We start from the raw sequence: 20,078 nt of genomic DNA on the forward strand, positions 1-20,078 counted from the left end.
TCGCCCAGTCGCTGAATTCAACAGGCGAGATGATACCCTCTCGCAACAGCCGGTCCAATTCACTCTCGATTTTTTCCTTCATCACATACGGCACCGCTTTGGCTTTGTGGTGCACTGGCCTGGCGTCCGGGGTGATGTGTATCACTACTTTAGTGCCTTTGAAAGTCCCAACGCCCGGTTGGAATAGTGGCTCGAATTGTTGTAGGACTTGTGAGCACGAACTTCACTCCACCGAGGACATTGCGTGAACATCCCCCCATTTCCAGTTCATCTCGGCTAACCAGCTCCTCTCCAACAGTGCGGGACCATTGCCCGGGACAATCCAGAGTGGCAGCCGGTTCACTAATCCATTGTGTGTGACAGCCATCATTGCACTGCCTAGCACCGGAATGATTTCTTTGGTGTAAGTCCGTAATTGTATCTCAATACTTTCTTATTTGGGTCTACTGGCTTTGAGTGGTCATAGCTTCTCAAATTGCTGAACACCCATGAGTGATTGGCTGCCCCCAGTGTCCAGCTCCATGCGTACTGGGATGTCGTTCAACAAAACCCTCCTCAACATTGGTGCTGTTTTGGTGTATGAACTGTGAATATTCGCCGCATGGACCCGCTGAACCTCGGCGTCCATCGATTTGCCCCAAAGGTCATCCTGCCTCACAGAACCCTCTTCTGGTCCCTCTGTCTCATATATCAGTCTGGTTGCAGGTTTTCTGCACATTCGAGCTAAATGGCCACTGAGATTGCAGTTTCTGCAGACAAACTGTTGGAATCTGCAGGATCTGGCTGAGTGTTTTCCTCCACACCTCCAGCATGAATTAAAGTTTCCATTGTTGGGGACAAAGGGACTATGGCCAGGAATTCTGCGCTAACTGTCCCTTTGACTGCTCTTAAGTACCCTATTAGTGGGTGTCAATGGCCCCATCCCGGGCCGCATTGTCCACTGTGATGGCGTGAACATCCGTTCAGCCTGCCACTGTCTCTGTTGAGGTCCTGCTCTGGGGTCTATTGCTGCCTGGTAAATGTCGGACTGCCCCTGCCTGCCTGCGGGGCTCTGAGCAGCATTGATGATGTTGATTCCCTGATCCATCACTGCGTTAGAGGCAGAATTGCGTGCGTAAATCATTTTCGTCTCTTCCTCCACCGCCATGAAAGTTTGAGCTGACAACGCTGCCGCTTCCAAGGTCAAATCCTTGGTCTCAATTAACTTGTGAAAAATTCCCGCATGACCGATACCCTCGATAAAGAAGTTCCTTAGCATCTCCCCCCTGCAGGCATCTGTGAACTTACAGAGGCTGGCCAAACGCTGGAGGTCCGCTACAAAGTCCGGTATGCTCTGTCCTTCACGACGTCGGTGGGTGTCGAATCTGTGTCGAGCCATGTGTATGCTGCTCGCCGGTTTGAGGTGCTCCCCGATTAATTTGCTGAGCTCTTCAAAGGTTTTGTCCGACGGCTTTTCGGGTGCCAGTAAGTCCTTCATGAGCGCATAAGTCTTTGGCCCGCAGCTGGTCAGGAGATGAGCCCTTCGCTTGTCGCCCGCTGCATCCCCTAGCCAGTCTCGTAACAAAGCTTTGCTGAAGCCTCTCAACAAAATCGTCTTAGTCTTCCCCAACACAGTACCGTTCCTCTGTGCTACCGGTGGCCATTCTCGTGGGTCGTAAATTCCCGTTTCTCGTCACCAATGTAAAGTCCTTACTCTACAATATGAAACCACACGAGGCACATTCCAGGGACAAGGCCACTCTGTGACCTTAACTCTTTATTACAGGACTCCAGAAGTGATGACCCTGCGTGGGACCGCCCTTTATATACCTGTGTGGTCAGGTAAGGAGTGTCTCCCACAAGTTCACCCCCTGTGGTCAAGGTGTGCATCTAAATTGAGTGTATACAGTAATACAGTAGTGTTACATTGTAGTTACCACATGACACCTCCCAACTCCTGAACCTCTCCTCGATGCTGCCGCTCCCCGACTGACTGATGGGCCTTTTATAGGCCTCTCCTCCGAACTCCCGAGCTTCTCCTCGGTCGCCCATTTAACACTGAGATGAGAAGGAATTTCTTCTCACAGAGGGTTGTAAATCTGTGGAATAGACAGATTTTTGAGCGACAAGGGATTGAAGGATTATGGGGAGCAGGCAGGGAAATGGAGCTGAGCCCAAGAACAGATCAGCCATGATCTTATTGAATGGCAGAACAGGCTCGAGGGACCAAATGGCTTACTCCTGCTCCTATTTGTTATGTTCTTATGATCTTATTGTTGAGTAATATAGAACCATAGATATTTATGGCACAGAAGCAGGTCATTCGGCCCATCGTGTCTGCATCGGTCAAGAAAGAGCAATCCTGCCTAATTGCACTTTCCAGCTCTTGGTCCATAGCCTTGCAGATTACGGCACTTCAAGTGTCTATCCAAGTACCTTTTAAATGTGATGAGGGTTTCTGCCTCTATCACTGTTTTAGGCAGTGCATGCCAGACCCTCAGTGCCCTCGGGGTGATAATATTTCTCCTCAACTCCCCTCTAATCCTTCTACCAATTACTTTAAATCTATGTCCCTTAATTATTGCCCTCTTTGTTAAGGGAAATAGGTGCTTCCTATCCACCCTATCTAGGCCCCTCATAATTTTATACACCACAATTAAGTCTCCCCTCAGCCTCCTCTGCTCCAAGGAAAACAACCCCAGCATATCCAATCTTTCCTCATAGATAAAATTCTCCAATCCAGGCAACATCCTCATAAATCTCCTCTATATCCTCTCTCGTGCAATCACGTCTTTACGTGTAACGTGGTGACCAGAACTGTATGCAGTACTCTAGCTGTGGCCTAACTAGTGTTTTATACAATTCAAGCATAACGTCCCTGCTCTTGTTTTCAATGCCTTGGCTAGTAAAGGAAAGTATCCCATATGCTTTTTATCCACCTGTCCTGGTACCTTCAGGGATCTGTGGACATGCACTTCAAGGTCCCTCTGTTCCTCTACATTTCTCAGTATCTTACCTATCATGTATTCCCTTGCCTTGTTAGCCCTCCCCAAATGCATTACATCACACCTCTCTGGATTGAATTCCATTTGGCACTTTTCTGCCCACCTGACCAGTCTTCCTGCAATCTACAGCTATCTTCCGCACTATCAACCACAAGGCCAATTTTTGTGTCAGCTGCAAACTTCAAATCATTTCCACTACATTTAAATCTAAATCATTGATATATACCATAAAAAGCAGGAGACCTAGTACTGAGCCCTGTGGAACCCCACGGGAAACAGCTTTCCAATCACAAAAACACCCATCAACTATTAACCTTTGCTTCCTGCCGCTGAGCCAATTTTGGATCCAACTTGCCACTTTTCCTTGAATTTCATGGCTTTTTACTTTTTTATGAACTGACCATGCAGGACCTTGTCGAAGGCCTTGTTAAAATCCAAGTAGACTACACCAAATGCACTACCCTCATTGACCCTCCTCGTTACCTCCTCAAAAAATTAAATCAAGTTAGTCAGACACAAACTTCCCTTAACAAACCCATGCTGACTGTCCTTGATTAATCCGTGACCTTCGAAATGATAATTTATCCTGTCGCTGAGAATTTTTTCCCAATAATTTTCCCACCACTGAGGTTAAGCTGATTGGCCTGTAATTACCCAGTCTATCTCTTTCTCTCTTTTTAAACAATGGCATGTTAGCAGTCCCCTCGCGCCATACCTGTAGCCAGAGAGGATTGGAAAATGATGGTCAGAGCCTCTGCTATTTCCATCCTTGCCTCTCATAACAGCCTGGGATACATTTCATCTGGGCCTGGCGATTTATTTATTTTCAAAGATGCTAAACCTCTTAATACTTCCTCTATCTCTAAGTTTAACCCATCGAATATTTCTCATTCCTCCTCATTAACTGCATTGTCCCTCTCTTTTGTAAAGACAGACAACAACAACTTTTATTTATATAGTGCCTTTAACGTAGTAAAGTGTTCTAAGGCACTTCACAGCTCTGTTATAAGACAACATAAATAAATTTGACACCGAGCCACATAAGAAGAAATTAGGGCAGATTTCCAAAAACTTGGTCAAAGAGGTAGGTTTTAAGGAGCATCTTAAAGGAGGAAAGAGAGGTAGAGAGACGGAGAGGTTTGGGGAGGGAGTTCCAGAGCTTAGGGCCCGGCAGTTGAAGGCATGGCTGAGCAATTATAATGGGCAGAATTTGAGGAGCACAGACATCTCGTGGGGTTGTGAGGCTGAAAGCGATTACAGAGATAGGGAAGGGTGAGGCCATGGAGGAATTATTCATTAAAATATTCATTAAGAACCATACCCACGTCTTCGGCCTCCACACACAGGTTACCTTTTTGGTTTATAATAGGTCTTACTCTTTCCTTGGTTATTCACTTGGGGGCCAAATTTGGTGCAGGCTGCGCCCGTAGCCACCGAGGATCAACTGGAAATGTATGTTTTCTGGTCGATTCCTCTGGAACCGCCCATCTGCCGTCCAGGTGCCGCCCGGCGGGAGATTGGTGGCGGAGGGTTCCGCCGGCGTGATGTCATGCCGCCCGCCCATGCCGGATGCTGCAAATCGCCCATTTTGATGAGGGATGCTTGCCTCAGATCGACCTGCTGCCCGCCAGAAGGACCGCTGGCTAAAAGCAGGTCTGGCCTGGCCGTGAGTCGGGCGGCAGGGAGAAGGGCTCCGAGTGCTGCAGTGCTGCACATCGCGGCTATGGTGCAGATACTGGACCATCATCAGTGGGACCGCTGGAAAAAAGTTATGTGGATGTTGCTTTACTTTATTGTTGATGGTCATGTTTAATTTGGATGTGATAAAAGCCACTGAACTGTGTCTAGGCTGATGGAAACTTCTTTCTTTGACCTTGCTGAAAGACTTTCATTGAGAAGCCCAATGTCGAAGGCAAAATAATTATGAATAAGTGAAAAGTCACATTTTTGCAGCCAAGCTGATTAATTAATTCTGTGACAGAGTCCTTCAAGAAGTTCTCAGGGAAGCACTACATATCACATAGAGGGTGAGAGGGTTAGGGTTAGAACGATCTATGGTAAGCCTGAGACAGCTGCAGACCCTGACAACATTTATATGAGAGGAAAAGGGTATAAAGTTACAGCTTTTCGACTTTAGGGACAGCACGATTACAGAGCAAACTGAGGAAGGACTACAGTCAATAGAGCACAGCAAGAGACAAGTGCCATGGTGACTCAGTGGCCTAGCGTTGAGGTTTCAATGACTAGACTGTCACTATCGCCTTGTTAATGTGTTTTTCTTTGTACTGCAAGGAAACTACTTCATAAAATCTGTTCTGATTCAGCACAAAAGACCTGTACCCAGCATGCCTTGTTGTGGTGACGGACATATTCTGAGAGATGTAATAAATCTGCCAGGTCGAATAACCTTCACAGCACATAAAGCATGTTGCGATGGCCTGATGACCGTACCCATTATATAGTGCAGTCATATATGGATGGAAGATATTCCTGATAAAGCAGATGACCTGAGGGACAGATGTGTGTTTCTCACAAGGCACCACATATGACGTTAAAATCAGACATTCACCAAGAGAGGGTCAACAATGTGCGTGTATTTACAAGTGCACAATAACAAAGGTTACCTAATATTATTACATTTACACCACCAACACCCACCCCTCTACCCGGCACCACCACCTCACTTCACCCCCTTGAAGCAATACCCAAACTCCTCTTTCTCGCCCCACCTACACCACGGCGGTCCCACTCCCCTACCCTTCTCTGCCTCTGGTTGACGAGTGTAATGTCTGTAAGCTTGTAATGTTTGTAGCGCTACACTGTGGATGTGGACGTATTGTGTACTGCAACTACAGAGTTAATCATAAACAGAAGCAGGAGGTTCTGGAGACTTCCGAGAGCTGCCTGCCATGTTAGAAAGCTGTGTGTGCTGTGCTCTGTGAATATATCACATTTGGCAGCAAGATGTGATTTTTCAGATGATTTAAAGCTGAAATTTTGTTGGTGAAGGATTCAGCCAGCTGACAGAGAGACTTTGGAAGTTTCTCTGTCTTTGGAAAAAGCTACAAAATCTGAGGTAAAAAAACAAGCACACTAGTTACTGCAGTGTTTAAAATGGTTGGCATCCGTAGCAGTAATGGGACACTTAGATGAATATAAATGTGACCAGGAAAGGTTTAAAGCATATGTGGATTGGCTTGAAATGTATTTCACTGAAAATAACATAATTGGAGTTCCAGAGAATGCAGATCAGAACCGGGTTGTGTTGGAATGGAAGCGAGCTGTCTTCTTATCGGAAGCGGGTCCTGAATTGTATGAAACCCTGGTAAATATGCTTGTGCCTGACGAGCCAAAGGACACAATGCTTAAAGAGATTTTTACGAAGCTGAAGCAGCATTATAACCCCAAAATGTTAGAAATTGCTGAAAGCTATCATTTTGGTATACAAAATCAAAACACTGATGGAAGTATCAGTGATTACATTGTTGCATTAAAAAATCTATCTTTTCACTGTAATTTCAGAAACTTTCAAAACTGAGTATTGTGGGACCGTTTTGTTTGTGGGGTGAAAAATGATGCGATCAGAAGAAAGTTATTGATGACGGATGACTTGACTTTTGAGATTGCTTGTCAGACAGCAAGTTCGATGGGCATGGCCAATCAATATTCCCGAGAATTTCATAATAAATACGGTCGTCAGGCAACCGAGGTGAATCACCTGTAGGTTCAAAGTAAAAGGCGTTGGGGGCCCAAAGTCTCAGAAACTGAAAATCCTAACAGAGCGTCGAAGTCATGCTATAGGTGCCTGGGACAACACATTGCTCAAAGTTGTCCATATGTGAAGGCAGAATGTTTCTTCTGCAGAAAGACTGGGCATCTTGCGAAGGCATGCCGACTGAAGTGCAAACCAGCTTTCAAAGCTATGAGTAGAAATCCCCAGAGACTACATAGCATGGAAGAACAACAGCAGGACGAGGAGATGTTAGAGTTACACATCATCAGGAGCACGAGGTTAATGGACAGCGATTCAAAAAGTATAAAAATCCACATAGATGTTGCGGGATTCAAGATACCAATGGAAATTGACACTGGTACATCCATGAGTATAGTACCAGAGTCGCTATACCTCGACAAATTGCGTGAAATCCAAGATGGAGCTGCGAGGCTACTCAGGAGAGAAATTTCCTGTGATAGGATCAATTTCAGAACTTGCCTCTAATAGTAGTGAAAGGAAACAAGCCTGCCTTACTAGGAAGAAATTGGTTGAGATTACTGAAGCTGGATTGGAGTGAGATTTTTCATGTTGAAACAAGATTTGCATCAACGGATGATGTCATCAAGAGTTATATGCAAAACGGGCAGTCCGATCCAAGGCATCAAGGCGAGTGTCAGGGTACAGAAGGACACTAGATCGGTTTACTGCAAGCCATGTTCCGTACCATATGCACTCAAGGAGAAAGTTGAGCAAGAATTCAAAAGACTAGAGACTGAGAACATTATTTCTAAGATAGATCGATGTAATTAGGCTACAGCCATTATTGTTGTACCTAAGTCCGATGGTAAGGTAAGATTGTGTGGTGATTATAAAGTAACCGTAAACCAGGTTCTATAGGGTAATGTCCCCAATACATTGCCAAATATAGAAGATTTGTTTACAACACTGACAGGTGGTCAGATTTTCTCAAAACGGGATCTTACGAATACCTACTTACAGCTTGAACTAAATGCGGAGTCCAAGTCATGTTTGACTATACATACTCATCTAGGCCTGTATCAATTTAATAGGCTACCATTTGGCGTGTCTTCCGCCCCTGCCAAATTCCAGGGGGTGATGAACCAGATTTTGCAAGGTATTGAAAGGGTAGTATGTTATTTGGATGACATACTAATTTCAGCACCAAATAGGCAAATTCATAATAACATATTGAACAAAGTCCTCAAACAGCTAGAGAAGCACAGAGTACGAGTGTCTGCTCGTGTGAGTTATTTCAAAACTCAGTGGAGTACTTAGGGTACAGAGTAGACAAAGATGGTTTACATCCAACCATGGAAAAATTGGATGCAATCAGAAATGCACCCACTCCCAGGAATGTCACTGAACTTCGTTCATTCTTGGGTCTTTTGAACTATTATGGGAAGTTCCTACCAAATTTGGCTACAGTATTACATCCACTGAATGAACTTTTGAAAAAACAGGTCCATTGGAAGTGGTCAAAAGAATGCGATACAGCATAAAAGCAAATTGGTCCAGAGCACCATGTTAGTTCACTATGACGTATCTAAGGAGATTAAACTAGCATGTGATGCCTCTCCATATGGAGTTGGGGCAGTAATCTCTCATGTATTACATAGCGGGGAGGAGAGACCAATTGTTTTTGTTTCACGCACTCTCAGTGCCAGTGAGAGTAATTATGCGCAAATCGAAAGCTTTGGCATTAATTTTTGGGGTCAAGAAGTTTCACAAATACTTGTATAGTCGTAAGTTTACCATCGGTATGGTCCATAAGCCCCTAACAGCAATACTCCATCCAAAGTCCCCAGTTCCAACATTAGCTGCAGCCTGAATGTAGAGATGGGGAATTGATTTTGTCAGCATATACATATGATATTGAATGCAGATGATCAGCTGATCACAGTAATGCTGATGCTATGTCTTGATTGCCTTCCCCATCACAAGTTGCACCCAATACATTAATGAACTGCCAGTCACAGCTGAAGAGATTGGTAGAGCAACCAAATGTAACCCAGTGATGTCAAAGTTGTATGATTATATTGCAAATGGATGGCCAAACCAGGTAATAGACAAAGATATTCATCCATTCTTCATTCGTAGGAATGAATTATCAGTCAATAAAGATTGTATCATGTGGGGTGCAAGAGTGGTTATACCAAATAAATTCAGGTCCAAATTATTAGGAGTCCTCCATGACCAGCACTTGGGAATGTGCTTGACCAAGAGTTTTGCATGCAGTTATTTACGGTGGCCAGGTCTTAAAGATATAGAGTACATCGTGAATCAGTGTACGACATGTCAATCGGTAAGCAAGCCACCACCACCTGTACCATTACAGCCATGGAAATGACCTCCCAGGGTGTGGCAAAGGCTACATATTGATTTTGCTGAGCTAGAAGGACAACAATTGTTCATTTTGATTGATAGCCATTCGAAGTGGGGTTGAGGTGTTTCCTGTTATGTATGAAGAAAGAGTCAGACTGAATACTGTGAGCTCAAAGTAAAGTGTGACCTTAGTCTTTTATTGCAGATCTCCAGAGTGCCACTCCAACCTGTGAGGCCTCCTTAAATACCTGTGCTCCCAAGGGATTATGGGATCCCTTGGGACTCCAGGGGATGAGACTTCTGGTGGCTGTACAGAGTAAATACAAGTTCACATATATAACAACACTCCCCCCCCCCAATGTCAATAGTGCAACTATTTACAAGGTGAGTCGATCTGGGGCCCTTCTTGCCCTGGTGGATCGTCTCAGGGCAAATGCTGCTATTGGTGAATTGTCTGTTGGGCCCTCGCTGGGCTGCTGTGCAGCTGGGCTGCCTGGTGTGGTGAGTCCTGCTGTGCTGCTGTGGATGATTGGTTCTGCTTCGTGGCCAATCGCGGTGTCAGTTGCCACTGGTATGTATGTTGGGGGGTCAAAGAAGGTAGGGTCCAAAGTGGGTTGCTCAGGACAGTCCGTGAATCTGAGTTTGATTTGGTCCAAGTGTTTCCGGTGAATGAGTCCATTTGAAAGTTTGATCTGAAACACCCTGCTTCCCTCTTTGGCCACAACATAACCAGGAAGCCACTTGGGACCTTGTCCATAATTCAATACAAATATAGGATCATTGATTTCAATCTCGCGTGACACATTTGCGCTATCATGATATTGACTTTGTTGTAGCCGCCTGCTCTCTACCTGTTTATGTTGATCAGGGTGAACTAACTAGAGCCTTGTCTTAAGTGCTCTTTTCATGAGCAGTTCAGCAGGTGGGATCCCAGTGAACGAATGGGGTCTCGTGCGGTAGCTAAGCAGGACTCAGGATAGGTGAGTCTGCAGTGAGCCTTCAGTTACCCTCTTCAAGCCCTGCTTGATGGTTTGCACTGCTCTCTCTGCCTGACCATTGGATGCTGGTTTAAATGGGGCAGATGTGACATGTTTGATCCCGTTACGGGTCATGAATTCCTTGAACTCAGCACTGGTAAAGCATGGCCCGTTGTCGCTCACCAGGACATTGGGCAGGCCGTGCGTGGCAAACATGGCCCGCAGGCTTTCAGTGATGGCAGCAGAAGTGCTTGCCGATATTATCTCACATTCAATCCATTTGGAGTACGCGTCTACAACCACAAGGAACATTTTACCCAAGAAAGGGCCTGCATAGTCGACACGGACCCTAGATCACGGTTTGGAGGGCCAAGACCATAAGCTTAGTGGCGCCTCCCTGGGTGTATTGCTTAGCTGCGAGCTTATGTTACATCTGTGCACACAGGACTCTAAGTCCGCATCGCTACCGGGACACCACACATGGGATCTGGCGACAGCTTTCATCATTACGATGCTTGGGTGGGTACTATGGAGGTCATTGATGAAGGTGTCTCTGCCCTTCTTGGGGACCACTACTCGATTGCCCCACAGAAGATATATATATATAGACATTTCACCTTTGCGCCGCTGGAACGGCTTTATCTCTTCCTGCATTTCCACTGGGACACTGGACCAGCTCCCGTGAAGCACACAGTTTTTGACTAGGGACAATAAGGGGTCCTGGCTCATCCAGGTTTTAATCTGCCGGGCAGTGATGGGTGATTGCTCACTCTCAAATACTTCCATAACCATGGCTAGATCTGCAGGCTGCGCCATTTCCACCCCTATGGTGAGCAATGGCAGCCTACTGAGAGCATCGGCGCAGTTTTCTGTGCCTGGCCTGTAGCGGATGGCATAGTTGTGTGCGGACAACATGAGTGCCATCTCTGGATGCGGGCTGATGCATTAGTATTTATCCCCTTACTATCGGAAAACAAGGCTATAAGTGCCGTATGGTCAGTTTCCAATTCGAATTTTAGCACAAACAGATATTGATGCATTTTCTTTACCCCATAGACACACGCTAACGCTTCTTTTTCAATCATGCTGTAGGATCTCTCAGTCTTAGACAGACTCCTGGATGCATAAGCAACCGGTCGCAATTTCCCAAAATCATTAGCTTGTTGCAATACACACCCGACGGCATATGACAACGCATCGCATGCTAGTACCAAACGCTTACATGGATCATGCAACACAAGCATTTTGTTTGAGCATAACAATTTTCTAGCTTTTACAAAGACATTTTCTTGGTTTTTTTCCCCATACCCATTCATCCTCTTTATGCAGTAAGGTGTGCAGTGGTTCCAACAGTGTGCTGAGACCCGGTAAGAAGGTACCAAAGTAGTTCAGGAGTCCTAGAAACGACCGCAACTCCGTCACGTTCTGTGGCCTCGGTGCGTTCTCGATTGCCTCAGTCTTTGAATAAGTGGGCCTAATGCCATCCGCCTTGATCCTCCTCCGCAGGAACTCCACTTCAGGTGCCAGGAAAACGCACTTTAAGCATTTTAACCTGAGCCCCACACGGTTGAGTCGAGTAAGAACCTCCTCCAGGTTCTGCAGATGCTCGACTGTGTCCCGACCTGTAATCACGATGTCGTCCTGGAAGACCACGGTGTGCGGGACCGACTTCAGTAAGCTTTCCACGATTCTCGGGAATATCGCTGCCGCTGATCGAATTCCAAACGGGCATCTGTTATAAATGAAGAGACCTTTGTGCTTGTTGATGCAGGTGAGGCCCTTCGATGATTCCTCCAACTCTTGCGTCATGTAGGCTGAGGTCAAATCCAGCTTCGTGAATGTCTTTCCTCCCGCCAGCATTGCAAAGAGGTCATCGGCCTTTGGTAGTGGATATTGGTCCTGCAGGGAGAAACGATTGATAGTTACGTTTGTAATCGCCACAGATTCTTACGGTGCCGTCTCCCTTGAAGACAGGGACAATTGGACTGGCCCACTCGTTGAATTCGATCGGTGAAATGATACCCTCTCTTTGCAGCCGGTCTAGCTCGATCTCTACCCTTTCTCTCATCATGTATGGTACTGCTCTCGCCTTGTGGTGGATGGGTTGCGCCCCCGGAATTAGGTGGATCTGCACTTTTGCTCCTTGGAATTTCCCGATGCCCGAACAGTGAAGGGAACTTGTTTAAGACCTCGGCACATGAAGTGTCGTCAGCGGGCGATAGCTCTCGGACGTTGTCCCAGTTCCAGCGTATCTTTCCCAGCCAGCTCCTGCCGAGCAGCGTGGGACCATCGCCCGGTACCACCCAGAGTGGTAGCTGCTGTAAAGGTCTCCATCATAGGAGACCTTTACAGCAGCACTGCCGATTACAGGAATCAGTTCCTTAGTATAAGTTCTTAGTTTCATGCGAATTGGAGTTAAGACTGGCCTTGAGGACTTGCTGCACCACAACCTTTCGAAAGTCTTTTTGCTCATGATGGACTAGCTCGCGCCTGTGTCCAGCTCCGTTGACACCAGGAGTCCATTTAGCTCAACGTTCAGCATTATTGGGAGACACTTTGTGATAAATGCGTGCACCCCATGTACCTCTGCCTCCTCGGTCTGAGGCTCTGGTTCGTCGTGATCCACTGTGGATTTGTCTTCCTCTGCAACGTGGTGGTTTGCAGGATTAACAAGATTTGCAGCTCGCCTGCACATACGTTGGAGCTGTCCCATTGTTCCACAGCCCTTGCAAACGTACCCTTTGAAGCGGCATGAATGGAAGCAATGATCACCTCCGCAGTGCCAACAAGGTTTTAATGGCCTTGCATTCATCACCCTTGATGGTGGACGCTGAGACATCTGTGGACGTGCAGCTGCAGGCATGTACAACTGCTTTGTATGTTGTGATTTGAAAACAACATCACTTTATTCACCGTACTTGTGGCAGCACTTGTGTGCTGAGAGATTTGCTTAGTATTGTCACTGGTGGCAATGAATGCCTGGGCTATCACTATGGCCTTACACAAGGTTGGGGTCTCTACAGTCAAAAGTTTGCAAAGTATAGTTTTGTGGCCAATAGCAAGTATGAAAAGTCTCTGAGCATGTGCTCCAAATGTCCTTCAAATTCGCAATGTCCTGCAAGGTGTCTTAGCTCGGCAACATAACTCGTTACTCCTGGCCTTCAGATCTTTTGTTGGTGTAGAACCGGTACCTCACCATCAGAACGCTTTCCTTCGGGTTCAAATGCTCCCAGACCAATGTGCACAGATCATTGTACGATTTCTCCGTGGGTTTCGCAGGAGCAAGCAGATTTTTCATGAGGCCATACGTTGGTGCCCCGCAGATGGTGAGGAGAATTGGCAACGTTCTCTTCTCCATCCAGCTCATTGTCTATGAAGTATTGGTCGAGTCGCTCCACAAATGTTTCCCAATCATCTCCCTCCAAGAATTTCTCCAGGATGCCCACTGTTCTCTGCATCTTTTGGTTTGCTATCTGTATCTCGTCACCAGTTGTTAAGTATGAAGAAAGAGTCAGACTGAATACTGTGAGCTCAAAGTAAAGTGTGACCTTTGTCTTTTATTGCAGGTCTCCAGAGTGCCTCTCCAACCTGTGAGGCCTCCTTAAATACCTGTGCTCCCAAGGGATTATGGGATCGCTTGGGACTCCAGGGGATGAGCCCTCTGGTGGCTGTACAGAGTATATACAAGTTTATATATATAACAGTTCCAATGTGGAAAATAACAACAAGTAAAACATTGGACATTTTGCAAAGGTTATTTTCTTCATTTGGTCTCCCAGAAGAAATTGTTTTGGGTAATGGATCACAATTTTGTTCAGAAGAATTTGCACAGTTCATGAGCAAAAATGATGTGAAACATACCAAGGTGCACCATACCACCCTGCTTCGAATGGTGCAGCAGAGCGCACTGTGCAAATTGTAAAACGTACCCTCATAAAACAAATGTTAGATCCAAATCCAAAGAAACAACATTTGTCATTGGATCACAAATTGGCTAATTTTCTAATTACATATTATAATACTCCTCACACAACTACTAGTAGAACACCAGCAGAGTTGTTTCTCAAATGACAGCCACGAACCAGATTCTCGTTGTTAAAACCAAATTTGGCACAGTCCTTAGAAGAGACACAATTAAGACAGAAAGAGAATCATGATAGAGGTAGAGTAAAAGAGAGAAGTGTGAAATTAAACCAGAAGGTGAGAGTGAAGAACCTTCTCCATAAATGGATAAAGTGGTTACTAGGAAGAGTGGTGAAGATATGTGGTCCTCGCACATATTTGGTCAAGATGTTTGATAATGGACAGGTTAGATTTGTTCATATTGATCATATTTTACCTACAGACATAGAAGGAGTTGAAGGTGGGAATGATTCAATTATTTCTGACTCATTAGATAGTTTTGATATACCAGTAGCACATCCTATATCCAATGTACTGGAAACAAGTCCAAGAAAAAATCAGAATGTAAGTCTGAGTCCGAGTGAGGAAAACAAACAGCCTGAAGTTAGAGTGAGTTCAAATGAAAATCAAGGAAATTCCATGGAGGAAAATGTTCCTTAGGATGAGCCTCGAATGAGTGTGAATTCGACACCATGTTTGGAAGGTTCTGTTCGAGAGCGAAGGTATCCTCTTTGAAACAGAAAACATGGTTAAGTTAAATTTGTGAATATGGAAAAAATAAGTCTATATCCTGTGTTATGTATAAACATGCAAGTTATGTATGATCTTGTTATAATAACTTCTTCATTAAGGAGGGAGAAATGTAATGTCTGTAAGCTTGTAATGTTTGTAGCTCCACACTGTGGATGTGGACGTATTGTGTACTGCAACTACAGAGTTAATCATAAACAGAAGCGGGAGGTTCCGGAGACTTCCGAGAGCGGCCTGCCATGTTAGAAAGCTGTGTGTGCTGTGTTCTGTGAATATATCACAACGAGGTTGTGCAGGAGGGCAGCAGGACCTCTGCAGATGTAAGCATCTTGGTGAGAAGGCAGGGGGCGCGGCCAATGGCACCGGGAACTCCTGTTCCTCCGGACCTGTCTGCCCTGAGGGTGTGGGGTCAGGGGCTTCAACTGCACGTCCAGAAGCCATCTCTTGCCATATCACCTCAACGGTCTCGGTTGTGCGCTCCAACAGTGATGAGCCGGTCCATCTTGTCATCATGCTGCTGGGTGAAGGTGGCCATGCTGGCAGTTATCCCAGTCATGGTCTGGAGCATATTGTGACCTATCTGCATGCTTGTCCGTAATAGCCGGACCATCTCCAGAATTGCAGAGAGCCATGGTGAATCCTCAGGTGGATGCTCGCTCCTGGTGGGTTCTAGCGCCTTGCTTGCCTTAGCGCCACGGCCTCTGTGCTTGTTTGAGCTTGCCAGTGTGGAGTTCTTTCCAAACCCCAGGCACTCAAAGGCCGATGCTGAAGTTCTGCTGACACCTGGCTCACATGGCAGGAAGCTGCTGTCATCCTGTTCCTGCTCATAGAGCTCAAGGGGCTCAAAGACAGGCCCTTCTCTCTCCCCTTCTTCATGGCTCAGGGTGGTGGAGGCTTGCCACGACCATCCCGGGTGAGGTCTTTGTACCTGCGCTCCACCTCCATCATGAGCTCCTCCAATTCTTGCTCATTAAACCATTGAGCTCTGGGCCTGGTTTTGCCAGTCTTCATTGCTGATTTCTGGCCACTCATCGTCAATGATGAAACGAATGGCTGCTCAACAGTTTGTGGGTCTCAATTTCTCTGACTGCGTGCTCTGCAACTCAGACTTCCCCTTTTGCAACTTCCAACTCTGTCCTCTCCAACCTCCAACTCTGTCCTCTCCAACCTCCAACTCTGTCCTCTCAAATACTAACTCTCTCCTCTCCCCTCTCACACTCACAGGTGGAATAAAGTGGTGTGCCTTTATGCATATGCAGGGTACAGCAATCAGCCTCAAACGGCCCCGAAATTACGACATATCAGAAGCCAAAAACTACACAAAAAAAATCACAGTCTCGCACATGTGCATTGGAGGCCCTCCGAAGATCCCCAGTGACGAGGCCTCCAACTGCTGCACACTGGTGATACCGGCCTCTCACTCCCGCTCCTGCCCGCTCACTCCCGCTGCTGCCCGCTCACTCCCGCTCCTGCCCGCTCACTCCCGCTGCCTGCCGCTGCCTGCCTCTGCCGCTGCCGCCCACACAACGGAGCTTAAAGTAGCTCCCGATGGGACCTGGCGGCAGCGGGTAGCAAAAAGATAGGAGCCGCCCGGGGGCCGCCAAGAAATGGGCGGTGACCAAATTCGGCCCCTTCTTCTTTATGAATTTGTAAAACATCTTTGGGTTTTCTTTGATTTTACTTGCCAATATTTTTTCTTGCCATCTCTTTGTTTTCCTAATTTCCTTTTTAAATTCACCCTGCACTTTTTATACTTAGGCTTTCTGTAGTATTGAGCTCTCGGATCTGACAAAAACTTCCCTTTTTTTCCTAATCCTATCCTTGACATCCAGCAGGCTCTAGATTTGGGAGTCCAACGTTTTTCTGTGTGGGCATAATCTATAGACCCCCTAACAGTAGCAACTCTGTTGGTCGGAGCATAAACCAGGAAATAGTGGGGGCTTGTAAAAAGGGAACAGCAATAATCATGGGTGATTTTAACCTCCATATTGATTGGACAAATCAAATTGGTCAGGATAGCCTTGAGGAGGAGTTCATAGAGTGCATAAGGGACGGGTTCCTTGAGCAGTATGTAACAGAACCAACCAGGGGGCAGGCTATCTTAGATCTGGTCCTGTGTAATGAGACAGGATTAATAAACAATCTCCCAGTAAAGGATCTCCTACTAAAGGATCCCCTCGGAATGAGTGATCAAAGCAGGATTGAATTTCAAATTCAGATGGAGGTGAGAAAATAAGATCTCTAACCAGTGTACTAAGTTTAAATAAAGGAGACTATGAAGGTATGAAGGCAGAGTTGGCTAAAGTGGACTGGGAAAATAGATTAAAGTTTAGGACGGTTGATGAACAGTGGTGTACTTTTAAGGAGATATTTCACAACTCTCAAGAAAAATATATTCCAGTGAAGAGGAAAAGGTGTAAGAGAAAAGATAGCCATCCGTGGTTAATTAAGGAAATTAAGGACGGTATCCAATTAAAAACAAGGGCATACAAAGTGGCCAAATCTAATGGGAGGACAGAAGATTGGGAAGCTTTTAAAAGCCAGCAAAGAATGACTAAAAAAATGATTAAGAAAGGGAAGATAGACTATGAAAGTAAACTAGCATGAAATATAAAAACAAATAGCAAGAGTTTCGATTGGTATATAAAAAGGAAAAGAGTGGCTAAAGTAAATGTTAGTCCCTTAGAGGACGAGACCAGGGAATTAGTAATGGGGAACATGGAGCTGGCAGAAACTCTGAACAGATAATTTGTATCAGTCTGTACGGTAGAGGATACTAACAATATTCCAACAGTGGATAGCCAAGGGGCTATAGCGGGAGGGGGAGGAACTTAACACAATCACAATCACTAAGGAGGTGATACTCAATAAGATAATGGGACTAAAGGCAGATAAATCCCTTGGACCTGATGGCTTGCATCCTAGGGCCTTAAGAGAAGTAGTGGCCGGGATAGTGGATGCATTGGTTGTAATTTACCAAAATTCCCTGGATTCTGCGGAGAACCCAGCAGATTGGAAAACTGCAAATGTAACACCCCTATTTAAAAAAGGAGGCAGACAAAAAGCAGGAAACTATAGACCAGTTAGCCTAACATCTGTGATTGGGAAAATGTTGGAGTCCATTATTAAAGAAGCAGGAACAGGACATTTGGAAAAGCAAAATTCGGTCAGGAAGAGTCAGCCTAGATTTATGAAGGGGAAGTCATGCTTAACAAATTTGCTGGAGTTCTTTGAGGATGTAACGAACAGGGTGGATAAAGGGGAACCAGTGGATGTGGTGTATTTGGACTTGACAAGATGCCACATAAAAGGTTACTGCACAAAATAAAAGGTCACAGGGTTGGGGGTAATATATTAGCATGGATAGAGGATTGGCTAACTAACAGAAAGCACAGAGTCGGGATAAATGGTTCATTCTCTGGTGGGCAACCAGTAACTAATGGGGTGCCGCAGGGATCAGTGCTGGGACCCCAACTACTTACAATCAATGACTTGGAAGAAGGGACTGAGTGTAACGTAGCCAAGTTTGCTGATGATACAAAGATGGGAGGCAAAGCAATGTGTGAGGAGGACAAGAAAAATCTGCAAAAGAACATAGACAGGCTGAGTGAGTGGGCAAAAATTTGGCAGATGGAGTACAATGTTGGAAAGTGTGAGGTCATGCACCTTGGCAGGAAAAAATCAAAGAGCAAATTATTATTTAAATGGAGAAAGATTGCAAAGTGCCGCAGTACAGCGGGACCTGGGTACTTGTGCATGAAACACAAAAGGATAGTATGCAGGTATAGCAAATGATCAGGAAGGCAAATGTTATCTTGGCCTCTATTGCAAAGGGGATGGAGTATAAAAGCAGGGAAGTCTTGCTACAGCTATATAAGGTACTGGTGAGGCCACACCTGGAATACTACATGCAGTTTTGGTTTCCATATTTACAAAAGGATATACTTGCTTTGGAGGCAGTTCAGAGAAGGTTCACTAGGTTGATTCCGGAGATGAGGGGGTTGACTTATGAGGAAAGGTTGAGTAGGTTGGGCCTCTACTCATTAGAATTCAGAAAAATGAGAGGTGATCTTATCGAAACGTATAAGATTATGAGGGAGCTTGACAAGGTGGATGCAGAGAGGATGTTTCCACTGATGGGGGAGTCTAGAACTAGAGGGCGTGATCTTAGAATAAGTGGCCGCCCATTTAAAACAGAGATGAGGAGAAATTTCTTCTCCCAGTGGGTTGTAAATCTGTGGATTTCACTGCCTCAGAGAGCTGTGGAAACTGGGATATTGAATAAATTTAAGACAGAAATAGACAGTTTCTTAAACGATGTGGGGATAAGGGGTTATGGGGAGCGGGCGGGGAAGTGGAGCTGAGTCCATGATCAGATCAGCCATGATCTTATTGAATGGTGGAGCAGGCTCGAAGGGCCGTATGGCCTACTCATGTTCCTATTTCTTATATTCTTATGTTCTTATATTTGCTCTGGATCCTCACAATAAACTCCTTGAATGTCTCCCACTGCTCTGACACTGATTTACCTCAAAGTAGCTGTTTCCTGTCCACTTTTGCTAAATCACATCTCAGCTTAGTACAATTGGCCTTTCCCCAATCGAGTACTTTTACACTTGGTCTATCTTTGTCTTTTTCCATAACAATGCTAAATCTAACTGAATTATGATCACTACTACCAAAATGCTCTCCCATTGATACCCCTTCCACCTGCCCAGCTTCATTCTCAAAAATTAAGTCCAGAACTACCATAAGCTTCCATAAATATTGGTGAGGACACCAAGAGGAACGCCTCTGCTCTTCCTCAAATAGTGCCATGCAATCTTTTACACCCACCTGAGCTATCTCTGACAGTGCAGCACTCCCCCAGCACTTCACTGAAGTGTCAGCCTAGATTTTGTGCTTGAGTCTCTGGAGTGGGGTTTGAACCCTTGACCTTTATACTCAGAGGCGAGAGTGCTACCACAGAACATGGCTGACATTGATGGCTAGTTGCCATTAGAAGGAGTTGGTGGGTCTTCTTGAAGCACTGCAGTCCTTGTGGTGATGGTACTCACAAAGTGGTGTTAAGTTGGGAGTTCCAGGATTTTGATCCAGGATGGTGTGTGACCTGGAGGGGAATTTGAAGGTGATGGTGTTCCCATTACTTTGCTGCTCTTGTTCTTGTTGATGTTGCTGCTGCTGTTGCTGCTGCTACTGTTCTTTGAGGATGAATGGCCCCATCTTGGAATTTCCAATTTCTTGACGGCTTTGTTCAGATTTCTTGAGAAGAAGTTGCAGTTAACCCCATAGAAATAGGTGTCTGTTCTTTATAATTAACAATATTCAGAGTTTAGGAGTCATTTTACAAACTTGTGCTCCCAGCTTGGAGCTTCGCCTGCTGGGAGCATGTATCAAGAATTCAGG

Source organism: Pristiophorus japonicus, chromosome 1, assembly GCF_044704955.1.
Source record: "Pristiophorus japonicus isolate sPriJap1 chromosome 1, sPriJap1.hap1, whole genome shotgun sequence".
NCBI classification, from domain to species: Eukaryota; Metazoa; Chordata; class Chondrichthyes; family Pristiophoridae; genus Pristiophorus; species Pristiophorus japonicus.